This window comes from Choloepus didactylus, chromosome 19, assembly GCF_015220235.1.
Source record: "Choloepus didactylus isolate mChoDid1 chromosome 19, mChoDid1.pri, whole genome shotgun sequence".
Lineage (NCBI taxonomy): Eukaryota > Metazoa > Chordata > Mammalia > Pilosa > Megalonychidae > Choloepus > Choloepus didactylus.
In genome coordinates, this window is record NC_051325.1 from 17,985,465 (window position 1) to 17,997,552 (window position 12,088).

Consider the following 12,088-nt stretch of genomic DNA (forward strand, 5'->3'; position numbering starts at 1 on the left):
AAGAAAGTAATTTGATGATACTCCAAACACTGTGTTTCCTTATTTATTATGTAAATTACCTATGTAAATTCATGTGGGATGAATTGATGCAGACTGTTGTCTGAAAAAGTCGGGGCTGTCTGTGACCAGAGCTGGGCTTTGAGTTGATTTTCTGGCGATGGGGATGGGTTTGTGTCAATCCAGTGTCACTTGTACGAAATTGTCTCATACAGTGACGAAGGTCTGAACTTCAGTTTGGGTGCAGTGCTTAATTATGGGAGAGTATGGACTGAATAACAAATTCTGGTCAAAGTATGATACAAATAATCAGTATCCTCATTTAGCAGCACCCACTGAGGGTCTTGGAGGCCCTTTGCCTTCCTTACTCAGCAGTCACTGAGAATCCCCGTATGGGCCAGGTTCCTTGGAGGCTATAAGAATGCAATTGCATATGAGATATAGTCTGCAGTCTCTGCTCTCCAGAGGCTTATGTGATGAAAATTCAGGTGGTAAGAGTTATTCTGGGTTAGTAGAGGGCATCTAACCAGATTTGGGGCAGGGAGGCAAGAGGTGGTTTCCATGAGATGTTTCTGGGCAAAGTCCCATCCCAGCTGAGCCCTGAAAAATGAAGAGGAATGGCCAGGAGCAAAGGAGAAGTGGAGGAAGAGTGGGTGCAAAGACGCAGAGCCGAGAGCATGTGGCTGGTTAAAGGGTCAGCCAGCCATTACTGAAGCAGTCCTATATAGGCAGAGTTTAGGGATGACAAGTTGGCAAACCCCAAGGCCAGACAGGCAGCACGAGCCAGGCCTCAGAGGTCTAAAGGGCCATGTGGGAGTTTCAGTCAGGGAGTGGCGTAATGGATTTAATTTTTAGGAAAGCCAGTGTGACTGCTGAAGGAAGAATGAATTAGAGGAGAAGAGACTAGAAGTGAGAAAAGCAGTTAGGAAGGGCACAAAGCTATGTGTATCTGCTAGATGCTTTCACCGTGGACTGAGGGCAGAAGTGAGGTGTGCTGCTTTCCGGGCCTGGAATCTTCAAAACCCTCCTATATGCTCCTCCACACTCCCTGCCTTCCTCTGCCAAGTCTGGGGCAGGAGTTCTCAAACTCAAAGGAGCCTCAGAATCACCTGGAGGGCGTGCTGAAGCATGCGTTTCTGCACCCAGCCCCAAAGCGGCTGCTTCAGCTGGTCTATGGTGAGGTCCAAGAATTTACATTTTTATCAAGTTCCTGGGTGACGCTCATGCTGCTGGGCTGGGGGGGGGGGGGTCACACTGTGGTTCCCCAGGCCCTAGAAATGGTAGAGCCTCGAGACATACAGGAAGGAATAATCCTGGGTTCCTGGATGACTGTGGAGCAGCACCCCCACCCACCCACCCAACACACACTTAGGACCACTTTGGAGTATGAGGGAAGAAATACACTTTTCTCATGTTAAGGCATTATGATTTGGTGGTGGTTTTGGTAGTTAGCCAACTCAAATTAGTATGGATGGGGGCACTTGTGTACTTGCGGAAGGGACACATAAGAAAAAGTCACAATGTGTGTGATTGTCAGTACTGTGTCTATCTGATAGAATGATGCCTTTTACTACTGTTTCCAGGCCCTGATTAGTTGTTCCTCCTTGGTTACCTTTGCCCAGGACTTGTCTTCCCTCTCCAAGTAGGTTTATCAGGATCATATATTTGGCCCATTCTCCCCACTGGACCATAGACTCCTACACAACCAGGAGCTCTACTTAAAATCTTGACAGTAGCTATCACTCTACCTTACATAAGGTAAAACAGTCAAGAAACAGAATTCATCTGAAAGTGTCCATAGACAGTCAAGCACTCATTGAATGTGGGTGAATGCAGGTGTGCACCACACTGTCTTCTCCTGCAGTCCTTTGCACACACTGCTCCTTCTCCTGCAACATTTCCCTCACCCCCAGGTGGCTAACTCGACTCATGCTGCAGATCTCAGCTCAGACATATTTCCATCAGCCTGGCTACCCAGATGAAATGCTGGCCAGCTGCCCCACCTTAGTTCACCTACAGTCCTCTGCATTACGTAAAATAGGTATGTGTTATGTATCACTCTATTCTGTAACAAGTTGGCTTGTTCTGTTTGGAGTTTGCCAAATTTTCGTTCTGTTTGTAGCTCTACAAAACCTTGTTTATGTCTGATTCAGTGGTTACCCAACTCATCCCAGTGCCCTATTTCTAAGAGTCCCTTAAATATTTGATGAATGATGTCCAAACACTGTCTGGCCCCTCAAATGTGCTCAATAATTTTGGCAATTGTCCATTTTTATAGCTTCAAAAAAAAAAAAAAAAACAAAAAAAACAAACAAAAAAACAAAAAAAACCAAATTCTCCAAGGAAGGATTTTTAAATAAAAAAGAATAGAAAACCTTGGGTTGTTCTCTGCAATTAGGAAACAAAATAACTCAGATGGAGTTAAAGGAGAAGCAGGAGTGTAGGTATCACTACAGGCAGAGTGAATAGGCAAGAGGCCACTGGATGTGAAATACAGAAAGCCGTTTGGTATCCAGGTTTGTAGCATGAGAGCTCAGTATCAACAGAGCTGAGATCTGAACTATGAGTAGGAATCCATGGTAATGGAGGAGATACATTTTAAAAGACTGGAGATAGCCATGAAGGAAAAGAGGGTGGCTGGAAAGGGACAACAAAAGCAACCATTGGCTTTTCAAGACAGGGAATATCTGTGTATGTCTGAAGACAAAGGTGAAAAGGAAGACATGTACTGTGCTGGAAAATTGGGGAAAATTGAGGAGACGGGCTGTTGGATGATAAAAAGGTAAAGGGATCCAGAGGCAATGGTAAGGTTAATTTCTGGAAAGAAGAAGGGTGGCTATTATACTGAGAAAGAAGAGAATGGGGAAGGGATGTGTGTAAGGTCAAAGCTATTTTTAGTAGAGAAGATGGAAAGTTTAATGACCTTGAGTTTTCAGCTAAGTGGGAGCCTGGACTATCTGGAGGAGAAAGGATTTGAAATCTTAAAAAAAAGGGGGGGAGGGAGGGCGGGTAGAATGCTACTATAAGGAGTACGCTTGGGTAATCCAAAAATTGACATACGCACAGGAACTGTTAACCATTGCAAATCAATAATATTATTTAGCCTTGAGAAAAAGGACCATCCAAACTTATAGCACCGGAAGCTTGGCATTTCTCTGAAACAAGCTCCTGAATTCCTGATCTCACTGTTGTATTTTTTTCTCCCTCTGAGAGGTAATTCTAGGCACTAATTTCTATACCTCTTAGCTCTACTTGGAGCCCTTCCTAATGTGTTTTCCCTTGGCCATAATGTATATTCACTTTTAATATTTACCTTCTGTGATTCACAGTCCCCAGCCTGTATCTGAAATGAGCTTTGTGATGAGGCCCTACAGCCTTTCTGCTGTTTCATTTTAGTTGGGCAAACACCTGTAGAGTAGTGCTAGGTGCCAGGCTCTGCAGGAGAGGGCAGGGAAGTGAGCAATAGTTAAACAGTGTACCTTTCCCATAGGTTCTCATGGACTCTGCAGAGGAAAATTCATTAATATATCATTTTGGCACCATGTGGCTATTGCTGTCATGGAGACACAAATCTTATGACTTGTAGTAGCCAGTGAATGTCTTTAATATTCACTCATCCTCCAAATATTTAATGCATATGAACTATATGTCACAAAATATGAGGGTCTAGCATTATAGTAGCAGAGTGGCAGTAAGGTCTTTGTTTTCTATGTATGTGCTTTGAGGAAAATAAGAGTGTGCTGTGATAGTGGATAGGCAGGAAAGGGAAATTATTTAGTCTGACTGATGGGGGAAGGTCTCACCTAGGAAAGGAGCTTCAAACTGAGACCTGATTGAAGAGGATGCAACCATGCAAAGATGCAGGAATAGAGTTTTCCAGGCAGAGGGCATGCCCTGCAAAATGGCCCAAAGGCTGAGATATGCTTGGCCTGTTCAAACAACAGAAAGGAGTCCAGTATGGTTGGTGAGTAACAAGAGAGGGGCAAAGGAGGGAAATGCTAGTAGAAAGATCAAGAGCCAGGAGTTTGCACTTTATTCTAATGCAGTGACATGATAGCTGAGCAGTACCATCTCAGTTCTAGGAATTCAACCAAATCTGCAAAGTCTACACGATGCCACAAAATATTCTTTGTAACACTGTTAAAGAAATACTTGCCACTGAATATGGTTCATTCATGCACTCAACAATCATGTTGTGCACCTGCTAAGTATCAAACTGTATTCTGGGTGTGGAGGATACAGCAGCTACAAAGCAGAAAATGTCCCTGAATTCATAGTCTTTACATTTGAATGGGGGTGAGAGTGAGCCTTTTAGGTAAAGGAGCAGTGAGTGCAAAGGCCCTGAGGCAAGAGTATCCTTAGAATGTTAGAAGAAAAACCAACATAGGAAATGAGAGGAAACTGATGTCAGAGAAAAGCCTGGGGGGTGGGGGAAATAGTGGGGATAGGTTAAGATTATGTGAGCTATGATCTGATATTGGATTTTATTCTACATGTAACTGGGAATCATTGGAGAAATTTGAGAAGGAGGCTATTATACTCTTATTTTGTAAAAGGATCATTCCAGCTATGGTCAGACAATAAACTTTAAGGAGTTAAAGAGGAAGACATGGAACCAAATCAGAGGAGGCTGCTGCTAATTAATGTGAGAGTTTTGATTGGAGTGGGGGGGGTAGAGAAAATGGGGCATGTGGGTATATTTTGAGAATAGACTAATAGGACTTCGTGATGGATTGGACTGGGAGTTGGAATAAAGAGAAGAGTTAAAGGAGACTTCACAATTTGGGGTTTGACAACCAGAAACAATGGAATTCCCATTTTCTTAGTTGAGGAAGACTGCAAGAGTTAAAGACGGGAACAGATATTAAAGTTCAGTTTTGAAAGTCTTAAGTTGGAGATATTAGATGAATCTAGAGTTCAGAGGAGATAGCAAGAATTATGATCTGGAATCAGCAGCTATTATGGATTCATTTTTCCAGGTAGGAAACAAAATAGGAACTTTGAATCAAATCAAGGAACCCAACAATGGTTAATTTAAGAGGAAAGATGAGAAAGGTGGAGGCAAGTTGGAAGAGAAACCTCTAATAAGGACTATGGTGGTCTATTTTTAGTTCTGAATGTCCACTAAATTTCTACATGACAACAGAAAATTGATTTCACCTCAAATTCTTCGTTTATAGGACAAATATGCAGGATTGGATAATCTCTAAATTCCCTCTCACTCCTAGACCACAGATGAGAAAATAATAGCCAATGTATAAAGAACTCATAAATCAATAAAAAATGAAGATTGTGTTATAAATATGAACAAAGGATATTAACATACAATTATGCAAAGTGAAAATAAAAATGGCATTTAATAACAAAAATACTTCTGGCACTCAGCTTCCATAACATGACTAAAATTTTTAAAACTTAACTCTACTTAGGAACAATAACAATAAGATATTTCTAAAACTAAACCCAAGAAAGAAAAGATCTATATAAATGAAAAATTTTAAATGATTTGTAGAACTCATAAAAGAGACTGTCTTGGAAATAAAACTTGTAAGAATAGCCTAAATTTAGCTTAATCCCTATAAAAGTTCTGATTGTGACTATTTTTGGTAGAAAAAGACACACAAATCATGAAATTTGTGTGGAAAAATAACATTCAGTATATCCAGGAAAATTCTGTAAATGAGTTCATTCACCATAAAACTCTATTTGCTCAAAGTGGATAAACTGAGCTGTAACATCTTCATCGGGATTGGGTTAGTTAGTTCAGTAATGAGAAATTAGATGGGGACTCTCCTTTAAATTCCCCAAGTCACCACTGTTTTATTTTCTACAGAGATGATAAAAACAGGAAAATCTATTGATATTAATCAACTATCATTTTAATTCTAGGGACAGTGCTGTTGTGTTTCAGCTTGGCATATACTTTCAACACATGGCATCTCATTTGCATTTATATCATCCTCTTAGTTATTAATAAGGAATCACCAGTAAGTTACTTTATGACAAAATGGTTGGGGGAAAAAAAAGGACCAGGTTTCTACAAACATAGCACGTTCTTCCTTCTTAGTCTTCAAGGTCCAACAACAGAGTCATAGAGAAAAAAAAAATCCCCTTGGCAGAACTAGGGAGACATGCTTCTATACTAAAAAAAAAAAAAAAGCAAGAAACAATGAAGACTAAGTGATGCCTAGGAGCAAATAAATCACTGTTATTGGGGTCCAGCCAACCTTTCCTGCCTCCTCTGTTTTCTCCTCTGCTATATTCTCAGATGAGAATATAGGCTCCATTTGGTGGATTAACAGAGTGCTCTAATGCCAATGCAGACCAAAGGTACGTAAGTTATGGAACTCCAAATGGTGACCCTGGGTTACCTTGGGAGGCAAGGACAGGGTCCTTGCTTGGCCAAATGGAGACCTGCACCTGATAGGAATTCCTATCAGCAAAGGGCATGCATGAAGGTCAAGTGTATGGAACATTACAGTAGATGCATAGGATGGAGAAAGTGGCCAGGGATGGAAAAGGAACATGGCCCAGGGATATTTAATTTGCTGTCCCGTTATTTTTCTTGGCTTTCGTTGAGCCCAGATGGTGATCTGAGTTTCCTTGGCACATAAACCTAGTTGCTTTGCAAATGAGGGAAATGAGAAAATCTGACCTAGTTATCTGCAAACCCACACAGGACTTCTCTTTGTGGGTTTGTGGTAACCTGTCTTCCAATCTAGGGAGCATGGAATTAGGCTGTTAATGCAAGCTTCTTCTCAGTATAACAAAAGCTGCCATTTATTGAGAATCTACGGGGACTAGACTATATCTATCTATCTAATCTGAAATCCTCAGGATTGAGTAAACATACAATCTCCATTTTAAAGGTGAGGGATGCAGACTTACGCTTGCCCAAGGTCATCAAGTCAAAAAATGATACGCCTGTAATTTTAATTTGACGACAAGGCATGTTGCTTACCTGCACAACAGACAGCCCCTATTTTAAAGTTGAGTAGAGATGGTAATGAGAATTTTAAGACAGCCCATAGACAAACAGTGACACTCCTCATTCTAGGAGAAACCCTTGATGTGCAAGGGCATTAAGGCTAGAAGGGAATTTAGAACTAGATCATCAATTCCTGTGTTCTGCAGATCCTAGGGAAGTTTATGGACACAATTAAGAATGAAGAACTAGCTGATAGTAGGTACAGCCAGGATGGGACATCACAGCTCCTAAATCCCAGTTCAGTGCTCTGTTTACCTATGGCCTATTTTGGCACATATTCCTTAGATCATCTAAAGGCACCTGGAACATAAACCATCTGCTAAAATCTTTAGGCACTAGAAAGCACATGAAAAGATGTTCAACATCATTAGCCAATCAGGGAAATGCAAATCAAAACCACAATGAGATACCATTTCACACCCAATAACATGGCTACTATTAAAAAAAAAAGGGGGAAATTACAAGTGTAAGAGAGGATGTGGAGAAATGGGAATCATTCATTGCAGGTGGTAAGGTAAGATGGTGCAGCTGCTGTGGAAGACAGTTTGGCGGTTCCTCAGATAGTTAAGCATAGAATTACCATGTGACCCAGCAAACCTACTTCTAAGAATATACCGAAAGATTTGAAAGCATGAACTCAAATAGACGTTTGCACACCAATGATCATAGTGGCAGTATTCAAAATTGCCAAAAGATGGAACAAACCAAGTGTCCATCAACCAATGAACGGGTAAGCAAAATGTGGCATATACATTCAGTGGAATATTATCAGCCATAAAATGGAATGAAGTTCTGATTTGTGTGACAACATTGATAAACCTTGGAGACTATGTCGAGTGAAATAAGCCAGGCAGTAAAGGACAAATATTATTTCACTGATATGAAATGCTTAGAATAAGCAAACTCACAGAGTCAAAATTAAACATACAGGTTAAAAGGATGGGATGGGGTACAGAATGGGGAGTTGATGATATAATGTTACAGAGTTTCTAATTGGGTTGATTGTAAAATTTTGGTAAAGGATTGTGGTGAGGGTAGCACAATATTGTGAGTGTAATTACTAGCCTGAATTATGTATTTGAATGTTGTTAATTTGGGAAATTTAAGGTGTATTAGTAGAATAAAAAAAAAAAACATGAAACTGCACTACACAGTGAACCCTAAGTTAAGCCATGGGCTACAGTTCATAGCACAATGATAAAAACATGCTTTCAAGTCAATTGTAACAAATGTACCACACCAATGCAAGGTATTAATAATGAGGAGATATATGGGAAACCTGCATTTTATGCGTGATTGTACTATAAACCTACAGCTTTTCTAATGTTGTTACTTATAGTTATGGTCAGAAGAATCTGCAAGGTCATACAATTCTCCATAGATGTTAATTTCTCTATTTTGCTCCTGGAAATGATACAAAATTTAAAAATATATAAATACAGCAACACAGTAGTAGGCCGTTTACTAACTGAAGTTGAAGGACTTGGCCATGGAAAATCAGAGCACCATGTAACCCTGTGTAAGCAAGAGCTTGTCCTATGGCATTCACATATGGCAGTGGTGGACTGCAGGTGCTATCAAAATAACCATGGTTGGGGATTTTCTCTTAAACTATCTCTTGATATGCCACATAGTATGGGAATCCTGACTTAAAAAAAAAAACCCTATAATTTAAACTTATGTTTCAATGATACATGTGCAAGGTAAAGCATCAGAAGTATACCTTCCCTGTCCCAGCCCCACCCCTAAATAACCTTACCTCTAAATAACATAGAATTAGGGTGCTATCTTTATCTGCCTTGCAATAGCTATTGTCTCTTGCAATGACCGATGGAAATATTTATCAGTTACGCCACATTCTTTTTTAGGTTTTGATAGTTAACATAATTGTTTAGCTTTTCTATTGGTTACCTTGGAATGCAACTAAAGGGTTAAAGTTCTCCAAACTTTTCCGCTAACTTTCCTTCTCCCTTTTCACCTCCCACCTTCTCTCACACGTTTATACACTCAAGGATGTTAATCTTTACAGGGTGTTCTATAGCCATAATAAACCAAAATATCTTACTCTAAATGTAATAACTAAGAAATAACATTTTATGGTAAAGAATGTAATCTGATAATATATATTGAAGATATTATTCTCATTATGTTTTATTCCTCTTCCCTACATATCTATTTTAGCCTCTGGGAATTGAGGAGGGCTAATGCCACTCATTGGAATTACCTAGGGAGCTTTAAAAATATACTGAATGCCAAGTTCCCACCCCAAGAGAGCCTGATTTAATTAGTCTAGAGTATAGCCTGAGTGTAGGGATTTTTGAGAGCTCCTCAGGGAATTCCCGTTTACAGTTACAGTTGAGAAGCACTGATATAGAGGAAATACTGGTTTGAAAGGAAAAAGTAACTGGAGAGGCGACCTTCTTTTATGGCACCCTCTTTAAAATATGGAAAGAAGATCAAAGACTTAGAGGGAGAAGGCATATAGTTAGGTTGGGGGAGAGGGAAAGCCAAAAACCAAAGAGGAGATTTTGTCCCCATTTTCATTTGAGATTCTGAACATACATCATAGTAGTCATAGTAGAGTGCACTGCATAAGAATAGAGAACTTGGTGCCTCAAAATGATTAGGCTTAACTTTTTCAGAATCTATGTCAAGCAGTGACCAGAAGTTCTCACATGCTCTGTTGATGGAGGACCAAGAAAGTAGCTGATTGTGTTGACAGGTGAGCTTACCTGGGATGCCACCATGGTGGAGACCAAGTGGCCTTCAGCAGGATCACCACGTGAAGTTTTGCATGGCACATCTCCAGGGAGCATTAATGCAAATTGTGCCCCTAGAGTTGTGTGATGTGGACCCTTTATCCTGTAGCTGAAAAGTACAAGATGAACTACAAGGCCTGGAAAAGCACTAGGAGCCACAGACAGACTACAGGGAAAATTGGGGTCCAAGTCAGGTGGAATCATCAGTGAAACTCGTGAAGCCTAGCCTGGGCTATGCAGAAGAGACCACAGATTTTGGTATTAGCTGGTTAGCAGGGTGTCTAATCACTACCTAGGGGGATATTGTCACAGAAGCCAAAGGACAATGAAAGGGGAGGAAATATGAAAGACTGAGAATATACATGAAAGCATTTAAATTCACAAAGATACTTAAATGGCTGGATCAAATTTAGTTTTCTCTTTGCTATGCAATGAGATGCTGACTTTTAAGGATTATTGTATCTGCCATAGAAAATAAATCTGCATTTCAGAGTTAATAAGTGTAAATCTTTGGCCATACTACAAAATAATATGAATACTTCTTTCTAGCAGAGTCAAGAAGTGTGCTATGGTTATACGTCTTCTCCGTTGGACCAATGTTTATGGCATCAGGGTCACTCAATAATGTTCATGGCATCCAAGTCAAATTAATTTCTTTTTCTTACAGTCCATCAACTGATTAAAATTGTACCAAATTTTGGTCTGCATTACACTTGTACCAAATTTTCTTGCATAGTCTTTTCTTTTTCCTGGAGTTCTGAATGGCCTCTTTTTGGTTGTTAACAAAGGCAAGGCACTACTGAGAGATCATCAAGCCTCTTAATCATAATACTTATTGTAAACATTCACTTTATTTTTGAGGTCCCTCTCCTGGAATCCTCTGTTCTTCTGTTCCAGAGTGGACCAACTGATTTCTTGGCCTGCTATACAACTATCCTTTTAGGATTTCTCTTCATTACTTTTCTGGGTTGAGTCTAGCATTTACTGGGCCCCCTGTTTTCTTCTATTTAGGTTAGTCTGTTGTTTTGTTGGTATGATTCTTCAATTAACTTGCTGTATTAGTTAGGGTTTTCTAGGGAAACAGAATCAACAAGAGGTTATCTATAAATATAAGATTTATAAAAGTGTCTCATGCAACTGTGGGTATGCACGAGTCCAAATTCCATAGGGCAGGCAACAGACTGGCAACTCCATTGAAGATGTTCGATGAAATCCTCAGGCAGCAAACTGGCAACTCTGATGAACGTGTTCTATGAACTCCTCAGGCAACAAACTGGCAACTTTGACGAACTCCTCAGGAAACGCTTTGCTGGTCAGCCGAAGAAGAAGTGAAGGTCCTCTATCTGTCTCACTTAAAAGTCTTCAACTGATTGGATTAAATCCAGTATATTGCATTCTCTCATTGTGGAAGACACATCCTTTGCTGATGCAATCAGTCACTGCTGCAGCCAATTGACTGATGATTTAATAAACCAGCCTTCTGGTTTATTAACCAGCCACAAATGTCTTTGCAGTAATGGTTAGGCCAGTGCTTGCTTGACCAGACACCTGGGCACCATCACCTGGCCAAGTTGACACATGAACTTAATCATCACGCTTCCTAAGAAAAAGTACATTAAAGATGAAATTTCTAAGTCCTCTTATGTCTTAAAATGTATTTATTCTATCTATGCCCTTGCTTATTACTAAACCAGGATATTCAAATCCAAAATCTTTTTTTTTTTCCCTCAAAACTTTAGACTATGTTCTGTTGACTTCTACCAACCAGTTTTGCTGATACAATATCTGCCAGACTGATTCCTGTTGTTTGTTTGATGGTTTGTTTTCCAAACTGGAAGCTTTGAAGATCTTCTTGTGTTTGCAATTCTGAAAGTTCATGATGATGCATCTCAGCAAGAGTCTTTTGTCCATTTATAAAGTTCAGATTTATTGTACCCTTTTAATCATATCTTTTGGCTCTGGGAGCTTTCCTTCAATTGCTTAGATAATTGGACCTCTAATTCTCTTAGCTTTTCTCTCCTGTTTTCTGTTTCTTGGGCTTTTTGCGCAACTTTCTTTCAGCTCATGTATTATTGTTAACTTTAATTTTGGATATTGCATTTTAAGAACTCCTTAATTGTTTTTTTTATGGCATCCTCTTAAACAGAGATGTCATTTTTTTCCCTCTTTAATAGATTGCAAATAATAGTGATTTTCTTTGTTGCTATGATTCCTTTTTTTTTAAGTTGTCTTCTGTATTCTAAATTATTGGTTTCCTTTGTTTTTATATCTTTCTCTTACTCTTTCCAGTTCACAGTACTAGTTTTCCTAATATGTTTGTCAGTTCAAGGGTGGCATTGATATT

General features: G+C 39.6%; 1 protein-coding gene across 6 annotated transcripts in view; it reads right to left on the minus strand.

Annotated features, from left to right (window-relative positions):
- MACROD2 (mono-ADP ribosylhydrolase 2) overlaps positions 1-12,088 on the minus strand; it is a 2,227,780-nt gene that overhangs the window by 29,354 nt on the left and 2,186,338 nt on the right. The window lies entirely within an intron of this gene.